General features: G+C 46.2%; 1 long non-coding RNA gene across 1 annotated transcript; it reads left to right on the top strand.

Moving 5' to 3' along the window:
- The first annotated feature begins 46 nt into the window (after positions 1-46).
- Positions 47-14,550, top strand: LOC142836655 (uncharacterized). Its single transcript, XR_012908134.1, has 6 exons — positions 47-491; positions 669-710; positions 8,276-8,371; positions 10,053-10,237; positions 10,485-10,581; positions 14,150-14,550. It is a non-coding gene; the product is annotated as an uncharacterized LOC142836655 (long non-coding RNA).
- Positions 14,551-19,832: the final 5,282 nt, after the last annotated feature.

The raw sequence follows: 19,832 nt of genomic DNA on the forward strand, positions 1-19,832 counted from the left end.
AGCTTCGGGGTTACTCATGTTTAGGTCCACATTTGCAGTTGTCCACTTGGGAGTATTTGGGGGCTCAAAGATTTTTCTCCCACCCCCCCCCAATAATCTAACAAATGTTCGCCTCATCACCGCCCCCGCCCCAGCTCCTGTCGGCCCCCATCTCCGTGCTCTCAGGTCATGCCCCTCTCCCACCTCCTACCCTCCGCTCCTTGACTGCTTGCCTGTGTGAACATGAATAATTCCACAGCACTTCCCATCTGTTATTGCCATAGAGACAGAAGCTCAGCAAAGATAATGATGTTCTGTGCAGAGCCGGTGGGGGGAGAGCAGCATCTGCGAGTCTAGGGGAATAGATGCCCTAACCGCCGGAATATTCAGAGGTCTGCCTGGAGAGCCGAGGTGAAAGCCAGGACAGTCCTGAGACTAAGCATCTGGTCACCTTGCACTTGGCTCTGTATCGGGCCAGAAGAATCAAACTTAGAAAACAAGATAACTGAGAGGTGTGTGTGTGTCTGTTAAGCGATTCTGAAACTTCAATTATTTAGTAATCCTCTTACCACCTATAAAAGTTATTCCTTGCTACCATGGCCAAAGGCCTAAGAAACAAAATTAATTGGACAATACATAGACCTTTTAGAAAACCAAATACACTTTTTCTTCTGTTCTGCTCTCTCCAGGAATCTATTTTTGAGAAAAGGAGCTTTTGTGTCTGATTTTAGGTATGTAACAGTTGAGAAACTAGTCACAGCTATGTGGCTAGAACCATCCAAAACCAAGCTTTGGGGGGGCATTTGCAACATTATTCTTCAATTACAAAATAAAATTCCCTTTGCCCTTGAATTCCCGGCTTGGAATACACGTGAACCTAAGCAGAGCCAGTCTGCATAACACTGCTGCAGACCGGTAGGCTTCTTCTAAACCACGTCTTTAAGACCACTTTAGGGTTTTCAGGATTATCAGTAAAATGTACAAACGTAAAATTAGGGCTGTGGATGCAGCCTAGTTGATAGAGTGCTTGCATCGAGTCTTGGGTTGAACCATAGCACTGCACAAACAGGTAATCCCAGCGTTCAGGAGGTGGAGGCAAGAGGATCAGAAGTTCAATGTCATCCTCTACTACATAGAAAGAGGCTAGTCTACACTACAAAGAGACCATATCTCCTGAAAACAAACGATGATGGTTCATTATTCCACAAACAGATCTGGACAGAGAAAATACAGGCCTTATGGGAAAATCATGGGGGTTGGGGAGAGAGCTCATTTGTGTAGTGTGTACTGTATGAGCTGTGGCCCTGCATTTGATTTCCCCAGTACCTACATAAAACCCAGGCACGGGAGTGCTCATCTGTAACCCCAGCACCGAGGAAAGACAGAGAAGGCAGTACCCTGGAGCTCAGCCACCCAGCCTAACTGCATGTATTAGCTCCAGGCTCAGGAGGAAATCCTGTCTCAAACAGCAAGGTGAAAGGTCTGTGGAGATGGCTCCTCAGCGCCATCTTGTCCTTACAAAGGCCCTGAGTTTAGTTATCAGCACCCACGCAGTGTCTCACCTTGGTCTGTAACTCTGGCTCCAGGGCATCACTTGTCCTCTTCTGACCCGGAGCACCTAGCATACATGTGATACACATATATCCATACAGACAGAACTCTCCCAAATAAAATAAGGAGGCATGACGGCAGGCACGGCGTGGTGCTGGAGAAGCAGTTGAGAGCTTCCTCCTGATCTGCAGGCAGAGTGGGGATTACCTGACCGGGATCTTTGAAACATCAAATCCCACCCCCAGCCACACTTCCTGTAGCAAGGCCACACCTACTAATCCTTCCAATGCTTTCAAACTGTCTGGTCCCTGGTGAGTAAGCATTCAAATGTATGAGCTTATGAGGGCCATTCTTATTCAAACCAGCACTGAAAAGACACCCATTGTCAATCCCCAGCCTCCACTTGCAGGTGTGTACACCTGCACCTGCACACAGGGAACATGTCCACACATGAAAGAAAAAAATAAGTGTCATGAGGTAATGAGCATTATGGTTACACGTATTGGTAGTCTTCATCAGTGTTGAAAAATTAAGTACTGGCCAGTAAATAGCATCCTATAGATTACACTCACCTTCATGGCTGCCAGCTGGAGCTGAGCCAAACACCTGTGACAGACAGCATGCCAGTGTTCTAAGAATTCCAAGTGATGGAGAGGGGCCTTGCCCAGTGTTTGGGTCTCCCCCATTAGATAGTACAGAAAAGATCCCGAAGGCTTGGGACTAGACACCTTAGAATACCTTCATCAGTAGTTGTGGACACCTGGTGCTAGTGGACACCAAGAGTCTAGAAGCTACAAATGAGGAAGCAAGTTCTGTCCTGTTGTATTACAAACACAGGTTAGGGTTACAAGGGTGAGGTTGGGAACCCTGAGGAAGGTAAAAACAAGGCTTAAAGCTGGATAGGAGATGAGCAAGTGACAAGAGAAAGCACAGGATTCCAAGTCAGTGCTTGCAGGCTGGCTGGCTCCTGTATGTATGTATGCATGCATGCATGTATATATATATTATGAAAAACATACACAAGACAGTGTCGTCATTTCACGGAGTCTCGCTTCTAATGCAGCTGACCATACAGACTGCGGGATGGCTTCGGACAGAAAGCTCCACCTACTCCAGAAACGGTCATCGAGTAGATGAGGAGGTGACGCGAGGGGACCAGTGAGGACGACAGCCACATCTGGTCGCTGTGATGTTAGCTATCACTAGACAGTGGAGGGAAAGGCCTGTGATGAACTGCAAGCTGGCCTCGTAAGTAAGGGGAAAGAGCATAGGCGGAGAAGCAGCTAGCAGACCTGTTCAAGGACACCTGCAATGTCAGACAAGCCATGCCTGTCAGAACTAATGACCAGGAGTCCAAGATGGACAAAGCAAGTCAGAGACAGGCAGAAGAGGGCCTCAGATTGTGACCACTCCCTACCTGAGCATATGTGTGTGTCCATGATCATCTCTCAGGCTGGCTCAGGGCATGGGCTCTGTACTGGCTCAGCTTATGGTATGCTCAGAGCATTAACCAGTCTGGATGGAAATTTTCTTTGTCTAGTTTGTGCCACGAGAAGAAAAGAGCAAGCAAGAAAGCAAGCAGGCAGGAAGCAAGTGTGCACCCCTAGACAGACATCTCAATGAATTTCCCTCCCTTGCATCCCCTTAGAGCTAATCCAACCTTTTTTGGGTGGCCTTTTGAGCTGTGCTTGCTACCCAGAGCTCTGCTCTCTGCAATCTTTCTTCTTTAAGCTTCTCTCTATAATACTACCTTGTAAACTTGCTCTTCTTACTTTCTGTGAATTTCATTCTTAGACTTTGGGAGGTAAGGACTCATGCCATTGACTCAAATAAGTTTTGTGTGACCCTGAGCATTCCAGGACTCTTCACACCAGAGGAGTGCACACCTGGAGCAGAATTTCTCCTTCACACTTGAAGACAGCCCTTCATTATGACCTAATAGTTTGGGGCAAATACTTCCCCTTTGTCTTAATTTACTGATTTTTGCTTTCCTTGGCCTTTTAGCTGAGATAAAGTATGCCGCTCTTTATCAAAGCTGTAGATGAGGCTCTAAGACCAAAGGTGCTCTCCCTGAAACTTCTAGGATCTGGTGTTCAACAACAACAACAAAAAAAAAAAAAGGACTAGGGACACACATGGGTATTGATAGAAACGGAAACAGTATTAAGTAAGAAAAAAACACTCCCCAGAATGGAAGTGGGCTAGAGAGGGAGGAAACATCTTTCTAGGTCATTTGCATATATAGCACCTGCCTTCTAAGGATCCCAGGGGCTCTTGAATACCCTGTTACTCGTAGCTAGAGATTGTGCTTCCCAGCTCTACTCTGTCATTCTTTCATAATGATCTTGCTTCCTCTCCCCTCCCCCACTCTCCCAACTCTCCCACCACATTGATAATGACCTAGTAATATTAGTTTAAAGGAATATGAAGGTGAGAAAGAGTGTGATACAAGTCAGTTTTGTTTTTATATTGGTGGGGGAAGAGAAGTCAAATGTTAAAAACTGTAAACAGTGATTTGTCTTTTAAAAATGTACCTTCTAGTGCTGGGCTCCAGCACTCAAGAGGCGGAGTTCAAGGCCAGCCTGGTCTACAGGCCAGCCTAATCTACAGAGCAAGTTCCCAGGATAGCTACAGCTACACCTGTCTAGAAGAAAATTGTGTGTGTGTGTGTGTACCTCTGCTCTTTTGTAAAGAGAAGTCAACTGTAGCCTCGAATCCTTCTTGCTCCCCAACGACAGCATGTTCCATTGAAAAAACTTGTTCACAGCATCGGCAGTGCTGGAGGTCCTGCACCCTGCTCCCTTCCACCTCGTTGACTTTTCCTGTAGTGTTTCATTTACCCATGTGTCAGGACGATTTGTGAGAACGGTGCACGTTGCCTTCCACACAGCACCCCCTCCCCTTCCCGTCCTTTTCCTTGTACAATCCTCTCTCCCATATTTGCTCAGCGCTTCCATCCTCAGCAGTGAGAAGTTCCTTCCATCACTGCCAAGGCTTTCTTCCCTGCATGGCCTCTTCCTATCTGCCAAGTCAGAACTGGATTAACAAGGCCCCGGTTCTTACTTTCATGCCTTACAAACAAACAATGAGAAAGTTAGCCTCCTCTCCCTGCACAACAGACTCCTCCCCCCTCCCAGGTTTTAACTAAACATCCTAAAACTAGAATGGAAGGAAGAGAAGACAGACAGGGTATACCCAAAAAGAGAAAGTCTTGCTAGATGTTAGACTGTTCGACTTTTTATATTTACTGTTTTATGTGTATGAGTGTTTTGCCTGCATGTCTATCTGTGCATCACTTCCAAGCCTGGCTCATGAGGAAGCCAGAAGGCGGCGTCAGTGCCCTGGAACTGGATTCACAAATGGTTGTGAGCAGCCTACTGGTGCTGGGGATCAAATCCAGGTTCTCTCAGAAAGAACAGCAAGTGCTCTTGATAACTGAGCCATTTCTTCAGCCTCTAAGTTCTCAATCTTTTTTTCTGGATCGAACCAAGGCCTTGCACTTGCTAGGCAAGCACTCTACCACTGAGCTAAATCGCTAACCACCAACTTCTCGGTTTTTAAATTGAAAAAAAAAAAAACTAAAAGTAGTGTAAAAGTCACATTCAATATGTGTTATTATTAATTCCAGGGATTGTATGACTACTTGTGTGTGTGCATGAACATATATCTGAGATCAACCTCAGGTGTCCTTCATCAGATGCCGGTCACCTTGTTTTTTGAAACAGGGTTTCTTCATTGTCACTGCTTAGGCAAGGTTGACCGAGGGACCCTGAGGCTTCTACCTCCCCAGTACAAGGATCACAAGAACACATTACCACAACAGTGTTTGGGGGTTTTGTTGTTGCTGTTTATTTGTTTGTTTGTTTTGTTTTGTTTTGTTTTTAGGTGGGCTCTGGAGATCAAACTCAGGTCTTCGTGTTTGTAGGGAAAACACTTCACCAACCTAAGTATCCCCAGTCTTGAGGATAAATCAAACATTTACCTGTGATTTTTTTTATCTGAAAAAGAGGGGGATCTTAGTTGGCCCTATGGCATTGCCACATCTCAGTACCCAACCCGTAGGCTGAGGATGGATTGGATAAGTAGCTCAAGATGCTTCACATAGTCTTCTAGATATGCGCTCCTAGTTTGCTCCTTGAACTAAAGGAAGTTGAAGGAGTTTAGGTCATCACCTGGAAACTCGTCCCTCCTGGGGAGCAGAACCGGAGTTAGAACCATAGGCACTTGACCAGCAGCACCTGTTCTCTCGTTCCCTCTCTTCTTGGTGGAATTCAAATAAATGATAAGGACTGATTCGTAATAGGCAAAAAGACAAATACTGAAACTCATGGGTTGGGCTCATATTTCATAGCTACTTAGGTTTTCTGTTGCTCTAAAGAGACACCATGACGACAGAAACTCTTATACAGAAAAACATTTAGTTGGGATGGCTTACATTTTAGAGGTTTAGTCCACTATTGTCATGGCAGGCGACATGGCAGCATGCAGACAGACTTGGTGCCTGGGGAAGGAGATGAGAGTTCTGCTTCTTGATCTGCAGGCAGCAGAAGCAACTGTGTGCCACGCTGAGGGTACCGAGAGCATAGAGGGCCTCAAAGTCCACCCCACAGTGACCCACATCCTCCAACAAAGCCACACCTCCCAATAGTGCCACTTCCTCTGGGGCCATTTTCTTTCAAACCACCACGACAGCCCTCAGTGACGTGTCTTCTTATTACTTACAATGCACTTCTTTGTGCTTCTTTTCGCGTTTTTTCTAACTGTGTAGATGTTTACTGGGATGTAGAGATCTTGGATTCAAATAAGTGCTTGTTTGAAGGGCTAAGTTAATCTAGGTATGTGATATTTTATTTGAAAGTTTTTACAATAAAGTGATTTTCATTAAAAATTAAAATGGGCTGGAGAGATGGCTCCGTGGTTAAGAACTTTGGCTGTTCTTCCAGAGGACCTGGGTTCAATTCCCAGCAACCACATGGCAGCTCACAACTGCCTGTAACTCCAGGAGGACCCAACACCCTCACACAGACATACATTCAGGCAAAAAACAAACAACAACATCCTCACACAGACATACATTCAGGCAAAAAACAAACAACAACACCCTCACACAGACATACATTCAGGCAAAAAACAAACAACACCCTCACACAGACATACATTCAGGCAAAAAACAAACAACAACAAACAAAATGCACAGAAAACAAAAGTAAATAAATCATTTTTAAAAAATGTAAAGTTAAAATTTTTGACAGTGTCTCCCTGTGGTACCCCAGCTGGAAGGCAACTTGGTATGTAGATCAGGCTGGCCTGGAACTTAAAATAACCCTTCTGCCTCTGCCTCCCAGGAACTGGAATTACAAGTGCAGACCACTATGCCTGACTTCTCAAGGCTCTGTGGGTGTTTTGTTTTGTTTTGGAAGAAATCCATCTTTGCATTTCCATTTGTTGCTGACATATTACAACTTAAAGTTTAAGAAACCATAAATTAAAAAAGTAATATTAATTGTTAACACATATATGGTGTTTCCTTCTGCTAAGTTCTATTCTGAGCACTTCACGAACGTAACAAATTTAATTGCTATGACAATCCTATGACTCTGCAGCTATTATTACTGCGGATCAGGACATTGGCAAAAAGTTGTTCTCAAGATCCTGCTGTTTGATACATTTTTTAAATTTAATTTATTTTACATCCTGGCCACAGTACCCCCCCCCAACTCTCCTCTCCCCACTCCTCCACACATACACACTCTGTGCAATTCCACCCCCTCCCCTAATCCATTCCTCTGTTTCTGTTCAGAAAAAGCCAGGCTTCCCATGAACATCAACAAAACATGGCATATCAAGTTGCAGTAAGACTAAGCTCCTCCCCTTGTATTAAGGGGACAAGGCAATCCAGTGTGAGGAATAGGGTCCCGAAAGCCTACCAAAGCATCAGGAACAGCAGGTAGACCACAACCATCACATACATGTTAAGGGCCCACATCAGCCCCAGGCAGGCTCCCTGGTGGTTGGTTCAGACTCTGTGAGCACCTATGAACCAGATTAGTTGATTCTGTGGGTTTTCTTGTGATGTTCTTGACTCCTTTGGCTCCTACGGAGTCCTCCTCCCTCTCTTCTGCAGGATTCCCCGAGTTCGGCACCCCCATATTTGACTGTGGATCTCTGTGGGCTCTGTGGGTCTCCGTGGGTCCCTACAGATCTCTGTGGTCCCTGAAGTTCGATAGATTCTTACCCTTGAATATGAGAATGGTTTATCATTTCTTCTCAAATCGGAATTATAGGCAGGATAAATTTGGTGATATTTTTAAAAATAATACAGAGATGGCAAGATGACTCGGGATAAAGACACTTGCCATGCACACCCTGAGTCTGGTACCTGGAACCCATGTAAGGTCGAAGGGGGACCAGCTTCACAGGCTGTGCTCTGACTTCTCACGTGTGCCATGGCACACACATCCACACATCCACACACCATCCATTCACATAATCACATGTTAATATTTGAAAGGACATGGAACTCTGCTCTCTGATTTGAGGGTCACTAAGAGTCTGTGTCTCACTGCATTCTGACACATGTCAAATGACCCAGAAGACAAGTCAGTTTCATTGATATACATAGACTAAACTGAAAAATGTGTTTATTAGGAAGAAATAAGTATTGTTGACATTAATTTTTTTTTTACTAGTCTCTAACCCCCCACTTCCAGACTGGCCTGTTTTGTTTTTATTTTTGATTTTCGAGGCACGGTTTCTCTGTGTAATAACCTTGGCTGTCCCTGAACCTGTTCTATAGAGCTCGAAATGACAGAAATCTGCCTCCCAAGTGCTGGGATTAAAGGTACGTGTCACCACACCTGGCTCAAGGTAGGCCATTTTGTCCTCACTTGCTCAGTGAGGAAACTGATGTTCTGAGTCTTCGCTGTCGTTTGCTGCCTATATCAGATTAATTAGTCACCTGGCAGCAGAGTCCTATGTAATGGAACACAAGATAAGGAAACTCCCATCAAAGGAGGCTAGAGAGACACATATACAGCTCAGTAAAGGACCAGGTCACCAAGTGACTGGGTGAGCACTGTGCTCACCTCCCATGGGCTTCTCTCCCCAAACCCCACTTCTTATCTGGTCCCTTTTCCTCTTGAGCCACACAGACATAAACAACAGAACTTCATTCAGCTCAGGCCGACCTGTCCTCCGTCACGTGATCCAGAGCAAGGCTGCACACCTAGGCCACCCTAGGGCAATTGGCACCTCGCCAGACGTGTTTGGCAGGAACACCGACAGACAAACGCAGCCTCAGCCCAGTTGGTATGTTGAGTGGAGGAAATAAAATCGCAGGAACTTTGCGCGGCCATGCTCGCTGCTGTGAGGTGGAAAAGTAGTAAGCCAATTTGCCAAATGTACCAAGTGAGGCAGATTCAGGACGGAAAAGGGTAAAATGGGTGTCCATTAAGTGTAAATGTATCATTTACTCCAGAGGGGGAGCTGATTTCATGCCCTTGGTTGTTTCTGCTTCCTCAAACTGGACCAAAGTGACTTTTTGATATCTGTATCCTGCAGCATCCTAAGTAACGAAAGGGCCAGGATCCAAGAAAGACCTGGAGAGCAGGGGTCATGACAGAGACAATGCTGTCTGCTCCTCCTCCCAACCAGCACTGGGGACCAACGCAGGGTCTGCAACATGCTGACAAGCATGCCTGCCCGTGGCTATGCTCCAGCAGCGCTGCTTGCTTCCTAGCACAGACAGAACCCACTAGCAGTGGAAGAGCTGTGCTGTGCAAATAGAGCTCCTTCCATTTAAAAGAATCACGCACTCAAATGTCCCACGCCACACAAGGGCCAGCAGCTCGGCAGGCAGCACAGTGCACAGGCCCCACCGTCAGTGCAGGAGCCCCCTACATCTAAGAAGAGGCATGAGGGCCAGAGGGAGAGCTCGAAGCCAAACACGCTTGCTGCTCTTGCGGAGGACTGAGTTCGGGTCCCACCACCCATACTGGGTGACTCACAGCTGCCTGCCACTGCTCAGCTCCAGCTCTGATGGTCTCCTCTGGCGTCCCCGTCACCTGCATGCCTGTGAACATATGTACAAACAGACATACACCAAAATAAAAAATAAAACCTTGTAAAAATAAAAGGGACACAAATATCCTGAAATATTTTATATTCTGTGCCAAAGGCAAAAGAAATCGGGTGTTGTGTTTTTGAGCATCTTTTGATTTTCTTTGAAAAGTGGGAGTTTCAGAACCCACTACGGGGTAGCTGTGCACTAACTGACCAAGGACCCCAAACTCTTACTCTGTGCATAACTTAGGAAATGAATAATGTGGGGGTCCTGGACTTGTGCCCTCCAAACCCATGGTGGAGTTCCTAGCCTATTGGGAGGATTGGGAGGTACTAAAAACCCATGCAGTGTCTCTGGGACCTTTGGGAGGGGGTCTAGGCTTAAGTTTGAGTACTGATGGCTTCATAAGAGGAAGGAACCAGGAAACACAATCTATGTCCTCTCGTCTCTTCCCATGTAGAGAACTCTGCCATCAAGAAGGCTATCTTCTCAACCGGATGCTCTTGGCCGGAATATGAAACAGAAGAGATATATCACCCTCCCCCATACTTCCCCTCCCCCTGGCCGAGAGTTTGCTTTGTGGACCAGGCTGGTCTCAAACCTGTGGCAGTTCTTGTGCCTCCTGCTCCCGAGTGCTGGAATTAGGTGTGTATTATCACGTTCAGCTAAAAACCCTTTTTCTTTAAGACGTTCCCAGCCTGTGGTATTGTGTTATTAATAACGGGGTATGAACTGATAGAGATGGCTTTCTAAGAATTACTAGCAAAACCAACAAAAAGGAAGAGAAAAGCGGTAAAGTAAAAGAGAGAAAAAGGGAGGGGGAGAGGGAGAGAGAGAGAGAGAAGGTGTGGGGTGGGGGTAAAGTCACTTTTCTGTTTACGTCCGCGCACAGGTGTGGAGACCAGAGATCGACCTCGGGTGTGGTTCCTTTGGCGCCGTAGGAGCGCGCTTTTTGAGACCGGATCCCATGCTGATCGGAAACTTGCACAGTAGGCTATCCTGACTGGCCAGGAGGCCCTAGTGATTTCGTCTCTCCCCCTCCCCAGCCCTGGGATTACAAATAAGCCCTCCCCTGCCCAGCTTTTTTATATGAGTTCTAGGCTTCAGACTCATACTTACATAGCAGGCATTCTCTCATGGGCCCTGCGAAATCACTTTAAAGAAATAAAATTATTTTCTTCTCAGAGTGAAATTTAACTCATTGTTTTAACAAATTCACAAAATGAACGTGCCCCCAGAAGGCATAGTTCAGTCTGCAAGGCCAGGAATGTCATCTCAACTGTGGAAATCCAAGAAGCAGGCCCAGTTTCCTCAGAAAGCAAATTGTGTATTTGACTTCCCTTATTCTAACTTGCCCACAAAGCAGCTTTCTGGTTGTAACGGGGCTTCCCAAACCACTTGTGTGTGGGGAGATTCCACATTAATGCAAATGTTCTAGCTCCTTCGCTAACTGTAAACAAATCCGTGACGTGAGGCTTGTGTGTTCACAGTGCTATGAGTTTCGTTAACGTGAACCTCGTCACAGAGCAGATTCAATCTTGTTTGTTGACAAAAATCGGGTGTTCGAATCTACAAGGCAATAAGCCAGGTCCTAATTAACTCCTGGAATTCCGGTTCCGTCAGGCCCTTGGCAGATGCCCAAAGACCTCCCCACCAACTCCCTGACCTGTCTCAGGGACGTACGCTCAAATTAGTGTTTCCTAATAAAGCAGCAGGAGGGGAAACGAGATTCTAGATGTATTCTAGAAGGCCCTAATGAGAGCATAACAACAGAGAGGGACGGTCAGATCCATGCGTTCACTACAATGGATGGCACCGTGTGCATCCCAGATACTCAGGAGACTAAGCCTGAGACTTGCTGAGTCCAGACACGTGAGGCCAGCTGGGATAACATAGCTTTAACCAGAAGAAGAAGGCAGAAAAGGAGAAGGGGAGGAAGGAAAAGAGGAAGGAACCTTCCCGGATCAGCAGCAGCAGGGGAAACGCTGGGGAACAAGCCCCTCAACCTTCGTAAGGAAGGTGTTTGCTGAAACCTGACTTGCTGATAGAGTTGGAGAGCCCATGTTTTAGGTGTGTGTGTGCGCGTATGTGGAAGCTAGATGAAAATGTCAGGAGCAGGTCACCTTGAATCTCTGAGACCGCTTTGGATGTGCCAAGCAGGCAGTGAGCCTCTCTCTCCAGCCCGCATCACTATATCCTCCTTTAAAAAACAAAACAAAATAAACAAACAAACAAAAAACTGGAGTCTGGAAATAGAACTCAAGTTCTCACGCTTGGAAGGCAAGTACTCTCCCGACTGAACAAACTTCTCAGGCCCATTTTAAATATTTTGAAACTCACTATGTTGCCCAGGCTGGCCACAAACTCCTGAGCTCCTCTCCCAGACCTCAGCTTCCTGAGTAGCAGAGAGAACAGGTGTGCACAACCACACCCAGCTAAAACCCGATGTTTTTAAATAGAGTGTTTCATCTAGATGTCCTCCACCCACTCCACCCCTACAAAAACACCTATCGAGTTTCCAATGCAACATCTTTCAAAATGCGATTTTCCCAGAATCCCTCAAGGAACACATTAAAAATATGAATTTCTAACCAGGCAGTGATGGCACACACCTTTAATCCCAGCACTTGGGAGGCAGAGGCAGGCGGATCTCTATGAGTTCGAGGCCAGCCTGGTCTACGAAAGCTAGTGTCCGGACAGGCTCCCAAGCTACAGAGAAACCTGTCTGGGGGTGGGGTGGACAAATAAACAAACAAACAAACAAAAAATGAATTCCTAGCATGTCAGAACTTCCAGATTAGAACCTCCGGGGTCAGGATGCCGGAATCCACCCTTCTAGTTAGCTCCAGGTACCTTTCTGCCCCTAAACTGGAGAGACTCAGCACTAAGTGAAGGGTAAAGAAAAGGCAGAGAACCTTCTCTTCCTGCAGTCGGCTGCAGGAGGCCTAAGCACAGGCCCTGCAGACAGAGTCAGACTTACCTGAGGGTATAGGCAGCTCTACCTCCCGCTTCTGCTGAAGTTAAGTCGCCCCAACAGCAATGTTACACTTGTTCACAGAACTGGGAAGTTAAGTCAAAAGAGAATATTCATTCTCCCCTTCTACACTAGCTTACCTCCCTCAACAGCAGCCGAGCTGCCCCAACCTTTTCTTGGTGTAGAAATGTTCCAGAGATATGAATATTTCCCCAGATAATATTGAAACTCTTTTCTAAACAAGTCCATAGAAAAATAAAGAACTAGCGGAGAGTGTAGTGGTGCACGCCTTTAATCCCAGCACTCAGGAGGCAGAGGCAGGTGAATCTCTTGAGTTTGAGGCCAGCCTGGTCTACAGAGTGAGTTCCAAGACAGCCAGGGTTACACAGGGAAACCCGTCTCAAAAAACCAAAACTAAAGCAAACATAAAAAAATCTTCAAGCTAAGCTAAGCATAAAAAGATAAGAATAGAACAAGGTTCTGGGGTTCAACCACAGGTGTGACGTGATCATCAAAGCGGCACTCTTGGGCTGTGGTGTATTTGCCTAGCAAAGTGACACCTGGGTGTGACCTTAGCATAGAAAAGAGGGGGAGAAAGGAAAGATAAAACCTTTATTTCCTGGGGCTGGAGACATGGCTCAGCGGTTAAGGGCATTGCCTCTCTTCCAAAGGTCCTGAGTTCAATTCCCAGCAACCACATGGTGGCTCACAACCATCTGTAATGAGGTCTGGTGCCCTCTTCTGGCCTGAAGGATACACATAGAAAGAATATTGTATACATAATAAATAAATAAATATTTAAAAAAAAAACTTTTATTTCCTATGTGTTTTCTAACATGGAAAAAAGGAATATCATATTCATATTGTTGTTTGGCAAGTGAAATGTGAATAGAAAAATCAAGGAAACATAAGGGCTGGGTAGATATCTCAGTGGGTAAGAGTGGTTTTCTGTGCACATACAAGGGTCTGAGTTCTGATCTCAGCACCGTCTAAAATCTCAGATGTGGCCACTCACATCTCTGTAAACCCAGGGCTGGGTGATGGGGACAGGAGGGTCAGTGGGGCTTTTGGCTACCTCCAGGTTCAGTCTCAAAGGGATGAAATGGAGAGTGACCAAGCACAATACAGACTTCTTATCTGACTTCTGTGTCTGTACACACGTGTATACACCGCATGCATACACGCACTCACATAACCGATCACTTAATACGAAAAAAATCTTGCTAATAATAAATCAGCATTTTCCCATCCCCGCTGACTCGGTAGTTTTAGGATTCATTTGAACAAAGTTAGTGGACAAGTAACACTGGCATGATTTCCCACACAGAAAATCAGAGATGTCCTCATACAGAACACATCACCCTCAATGTTCGAAACCCCTCCTCTAACAGAAACCACCCTGACCATAGTCTCTTGCTGAGTAAAGAATGACATCCTGAACCATAGGATGACCAGCCTGCACTTTTTCTGACCCAGAAAGCCTGGCTAAATGGCTGTGTTCAGCCAATCAGACTTTTCTCTTAACGAGCTAATCATGAAAGACAGTTAACTGGAATTGGGCTCTCCTTTCTTTCTCTACGCAGGTGCGTGTTTTTATGAGTCTGCACTCTTGTGGGTACCCGTGTGAGCATATGCACTTAGAGGCCAGAGGTCAACTTCAGCATCATTCTTCAGGAGCTGGGCAGGGCTGGCTGCCCAGGGAGCCCAGGGAGCCATCTGTCTCCTACTCTCCAGTGGTGAGACCCCAAGTCCTGACATTTGTATATGGGTGCTGGGCGTGGAACTCCATCCTCACACTTGTTTTAGCGTGGTGCACGTCACCCATTAAGCCGTCTCCCTAACCTGAAACATACCTTTTTAATAAATAATTTGTATATTTACTAATATACAAGTAAAAATACTCACCCAGTCAGTAAAATAGTTACTTGTAAGTGTGCCTACTATGTGTGTAAAATTTACCAAGGAAAGTATTAAAAGCACGGTCCTTTTACCCATCCACCTCTCCATCTCCATTAGCATTGGTGTGTGCTCAGCCTATGTGTTTGATGGACCGTATGGGACATGGTGGGATGATGAGGTCTTCTACTCATGAGGTTAACTGTCCTGGATTTTTAGATTCACTCAAACTGGCCTCTGTAGGAAATGAATGTTGGTTCTGTACTCAAATCAGAAGCTAGGTCACTAGTGAACAGACTTCTTTGCACAGGTAATATAGATTTTGAAGAAACCACATGGGCTCATTAAAAGTTAATAAAAATGTGAAATTAATACCCTGAACTTCCCTCAGCCAGCTTGTTGATTTTGAAATAAATCAGCCTGTCAAACAAAGCTCTATATAATGTTTACTTCATGTGTTTCGGTACCCCTCTCTTGGAGGGACAAGGGACAGGCATTCAGTGTTCAATATTTAAATATCTGACATATTCAAAAATAGAAAGAATAAACACTACGCCGCCATAATTTTAAGAACGTGGAGAACTTGCTAATGGATGTTAACATTTACTTAGCTGTAAACACTTGTCTGTGTTGAGGAACCCTCCCAGGGCCATTCATGAAATACACACAGTAGAGATCACACCCAGCCAAAGTAAATAGCCGGCCTCTGCGGCCTCACCCGCGGTGCCACACCTGCTCAGGGCCCCTTGAGACCTCTTCCTTTCCTTGAAGCTCCTTTGCTGTCCCTCTCCAAGTCTGCCTGGCTTCCAGAAAATACCAGCTACCAGAAACATGCCATTGGTCAGCTGTGTCAGACCTCTGCCTTCTGGATTGGCGTGTGTGTGTGTGTGTGTGTGTATGTGTCTGTCTGTCTGTCTGTCTGTGTGTGTGCCACGGGATTGGGCATGAGGGTGGGAGTAAGGCCAAAATCAATATCAAATATTTTCCCCAATCACTTCTCCAATGTTTGTTCGTTTGTTTGTTTTTCAGACAGGGTCTCACTATGTAACCCTTGCTGGTAGAACTCTCTCTGTAGATCAGGCCTGCTTCCAACACGTGGACATCCTCTTGCCTCTGCCTTCTTGTAGGGTAAAAGATCCAAGCCCACTTCCAGGTTTGAAAATCTACCAAAACACACCAATCCCTGAGCACAAAATGCCATCAATCCCCGGATTTGGCCTGAAACCTCACCAATGCTCATCCTGGAAATCTTCACCCAGGAAAACCCCTCCCCAACAAAAACCCTGTATAAGTAAGCCTGCCTTTTGCTAAATTCTCTGCGGCTTCTCCCCAGCAGAGGCAACTACCCTCCTGTGTCTTTCCTGATGAATCTCTTGTGGGAGGTTTGGTGTGCAGTGTGACTTTGTGGTATCCCTTGGCTCCCGACTGCCAGGATACCTTTCCCCTCAGAACTGTGACACAGAGGAGAAACCTGTCTCTTCAGAGCTGCAACCCTCCCATTGGGGAAGCCTTTCCCCAGAACTGCAACACTTCCACCCCTGAGTACTGGGTTAAAAGTGCATGCCACCATGTGCACCCCAACTTACTGTAGCCCTGACTGTCAAGTTGGAGACTAAGCTGGCCTCGAACTCACAGAGTTCTGCCTGCGCCACCACACCGAGCTTCATCTTACTTTTTTTTTTTTTGCATCTTTGATCAGGTTTTTATTCAAATAGGCTGTCTCTATTTGCTCAATGGAATGAAAGTAATTTTAATAGATTAAGCAGCAGACTTTTTCTCTTCTTTAGTTGGTTTCTTCTCTACTGGCTTTTTCTCAGCTGTTGGTTTCTTGGTAGCTGCAGCCTTTTTTCCTGCAGGCTTCTTCTGCTTCTTGACATCCACAGGCTTCTTTTCTTTCTTACTTTATGCAGGCTTCTTGTCTGCAGTCCCCTTTACTTTAAAGACATCTTTCACTGAACCTTAAACTCGCTGGTCCCAGGAGGCAGGAGAGAGACATCCAAGGCAAAAGGAAAAGACTGGAAATGGTAGCTAATGTATTATTATTGGTCCCTCTTACATGTGAATGTAAGGACAATGTCCACCTTGTAAACGCTAAGAAAATTTTCAGGGCTGGGGGTGGGGCTCTCTCAAGAATGTCAAAGGAAGACTTGTGGTACAAGAGTCTCAGAAAGAAACAAGACAAGGTCTCACTGCATCCTTTCATGTTCTCCATATAATGTAGTGAGATAATCTGGCCAAAGTCACTTCAGGGTGGGGGGGTCATAAAGAGACTTGTAACTGGAACCAACCAGAAAGTCTGCAGGCTCTCGGTAGCCTAGTGCAACCTGTTTTTCTTCAGTTATATGTGGTACTGGACCTGAATTCTGTCTGTGTCCTGATATTTAAACCACCAAAGACTCTGATTGGATCCAAATGTAGCTCGCTATATCAGACCATTGCTATGTCAGACTCCCAGACTCTGGGTGACCCCTTGCCTGACCTGTTGGAATAGCAGAGTTTGTCATGGAATAGCATGACAAGCCCCTCAGTCAGCAATGCAGCATTGGCCATCGGCTAAACCTGTGCAAAGCTCTGGTTTTGACCCCCAGCCAGGCAAGAAAGCGTTTTTTTAAAAGGAGTTTCTCCAGGGGGGATACACTGGACACATCTGTTTACTGTGAAGGAACGAGACAGAAAAGAAAAGAATTCCTCCCATTTAAACCTTTAGGCTGCCTTGCAGCGCTAGAGTGAGTTGCTTCTCAGCTTTGCAACATCTCAGACTGACCACTCTGAGCATCAAGACTGTGTATAAAAAGAGGGAAATGTGTGGAGGCTTTTTAAATTGTTTTGTGTAATTCTTCAGGTTGCTGTGGTATAAAAATCTGCCAGAGAAAATTCTCCAAAACCATATCCTCCATGGGACTTGGTCTAGTTCCTTTACACGGTAGTCTCGAGAAGATATTTAGCTGGGCGGTGGTGGCACACACCTTTAATCCCAGCACTCAGGAGGCAGAGGCAGGCAGATCTCTGTGAGTTTGAGGCCAGCCTGGTCTACAGAGTGAGTTCCAGGACAGGCTCCAAAGCTATGAAGAAACCCTGTCTCAAACCTCCCACTCAAATAAAAAAGATATTTAGTCTTGATAATACAAAATTTGATATAGTCAGTCTCTCTGCAAATCCAACACATAAGCAATATTTCCTAGCTGGTAAAATCCTAAAATCCTAATTTGTTTGCAGTGATTTAACCCCACATTCTGCCGTTTATCTAGAATTTTTGGAGGTCTCAGAAATGCTTTCTAGTTTTGCTTTTTTTTTTTTATTCACGTGTGATCGGCAGAGGACTGCTTGCTGGAGAAGTTCTCTCCTTCCACCGTGTGGATTTGAGGGATCAAATTCGGGTCAGGCTTCCCAGCAGGCACCTTTACCCGCTGAGCCGGCTTACAGGCCCAGACTGTCTTAAATGAAATGAAAACCAACCAGTCTTAGGTGTGAAGAAGTAGGGGTCCAGCCTCTTTCTTCCATTTTAGCCCTTGCCCTTTGCTCCCATTCAGAAACCAGGGAAGCCTCTGTGACCCAGATATCTAGATAGGCTGCCCTTTGCCTGGGTCTAAGAGATGCCCTTTGGAGCCAATCGATGTGGCCAGAGGCCATCAGTCCCGACTGGTAGCCCTTCTCTGCACCAGGAGGAAGACAACCAAGGTGCACAGATCCTTATCATTAAACCAACACAGCCGGGCTGCCCCAGGGACAGCTTATTCCTGGTAGAGCATTTCCTGCCCGTTCTGTCGCTTTGATAAGCGTGCTAATTTTTTTTATTCCACCTTGACTGAGCACTGGAGATTTCTAGTGCCTATCAAAGAGATCAGTGTGCTCAACAACTGTGCCTCCAAGAAAAATATGGATTTGATTCAAGTATAACTTTTGGGTAAGCAGGGATCATGAATTGGGCCAGAAGACATAGCCCCGGGGTGGTGCTGTCTCCAGTCTGTTTCTGCCTTTCTTGTTCCTCCTCCTCCTTTTCCCCGCCCCCACATCTCCTCCCACTTTCTTCTTCCTCCATTAAACCTGAAAGCTTTCACACAGAGGTTACCCTGGTCGCACCAGTCCCTGTCACTGGCTCCAGCAGACATTTTCATACCCAGCAATTAGTACCAACCACAATAACCAGCTCCCCTGGCTCTCCTCGGCTCTGCAGACCTAGGCTGAGCTTCTGTTTCTTCGGGCTGAACAAACAACCTGGGCACCCATGACAGCTCCCCAGTTTTGTAGCCAGAGCCCACTCTGCGGGTGACACTTGATGGGACCCCAGGCCACACTAACTTCTCTGTACGCTGTTTCCTAGATAGCAAGAGCTCTCCGTAAACACGTGTGAAATGCCCGTGCTGCCTTCCGTGGTGAACAAGGATTCAGAAATACCTTCATGTCTCTTGACAGTGCTCAGTTTTCTAGCTGGCTCCTGAAGACTCACGTTTGTGTGTTCGAATCAAGCACATACACTGCCCGTGCAAGTGTTGTTTCCTGAGGCTCTTTGTCTGTCTACCTACCTTGTTTTCCTTACAGTTCCCGCAGAAGTCCCCACATCCTGAGTCTGGATAGTTGTGCGGGCTGCATCTTTGTGCTCTCGGGTGCCACGTTCTGGTCCCCCTTATTTTTCAGAATAGTGACAGTCATCGCTTAGAGACTTGTGCTCGTGGGTCCGGCTCAGCTGGCCCAGCGCTTGCTCACAGTCGTCAGCTCTTGGTTCTGTTCTCATCACCGCAAATACTGGACGTGGTGGTAACACGCCAATCCCAGCAATGGGAAGGTGGAGGCGGTAGGATCAGAAGTACAAGGGCAGTCTCAGCTCCACGGTGATTTTGACGCCAGCCTGGCATATGTAAGACCCTGTTTCCAGAAAAGGCTAGAAACTTTGTCAGGTTCCACACGACCTGAGGAGAAAGAGTATTTAACCTCAGTGTGTTTGCTTTCCTGTGGGTTACAAAGACACACAGTGAGCCGGGCGGTGGTGGCGCACGCCTTTAATCCCAGCACTCAGGAGGCAGAGGCAGGCAGATCTCTGTGAGTTCGAGACCAGCCTGGTCTACAAGAGCTAGTTCCAGGACAGGCTCCAAAACCACAGAGAAACCCTGTCTCGAAAAACCACAAAAAAAAAAAAAAAAAAAAAAAGACACACAGTGGCTCCTCCCCTCTGCTTTGTACTATTAAGAATGATCAGTGTGCTCAGGTGTGGTCAGCCTGAGTCCATTATAAAATTCCCTATTAGAGCCCAGTAGTGATGGCACATGCCTTTTATCCCAGCACTAGGGAGGCAGAGGCAAGCGGATCTCTGTGAGTTTGAGGCCAGCCTGGTCTACAGTGCGAGTTCCAGGACAAGCTCCGAAACTACAGAGA

Source organism: Microtus pennsylvanicus, chromosome 16 (genome assembly GCF_037038515.1).
Source record: "Microtus pennsylvanicus isolate mMicPen1 chromosome 16, mMicPen1.hap1, whole genome shotgun sequence".
In the NCBI taxonomy this organism is placed as follows: Eukaryota; Metazoa; Chordata; class Mammalia; order Rodentia; family Cricetidae; genus Microtus; species Microtus pennsylvanicus.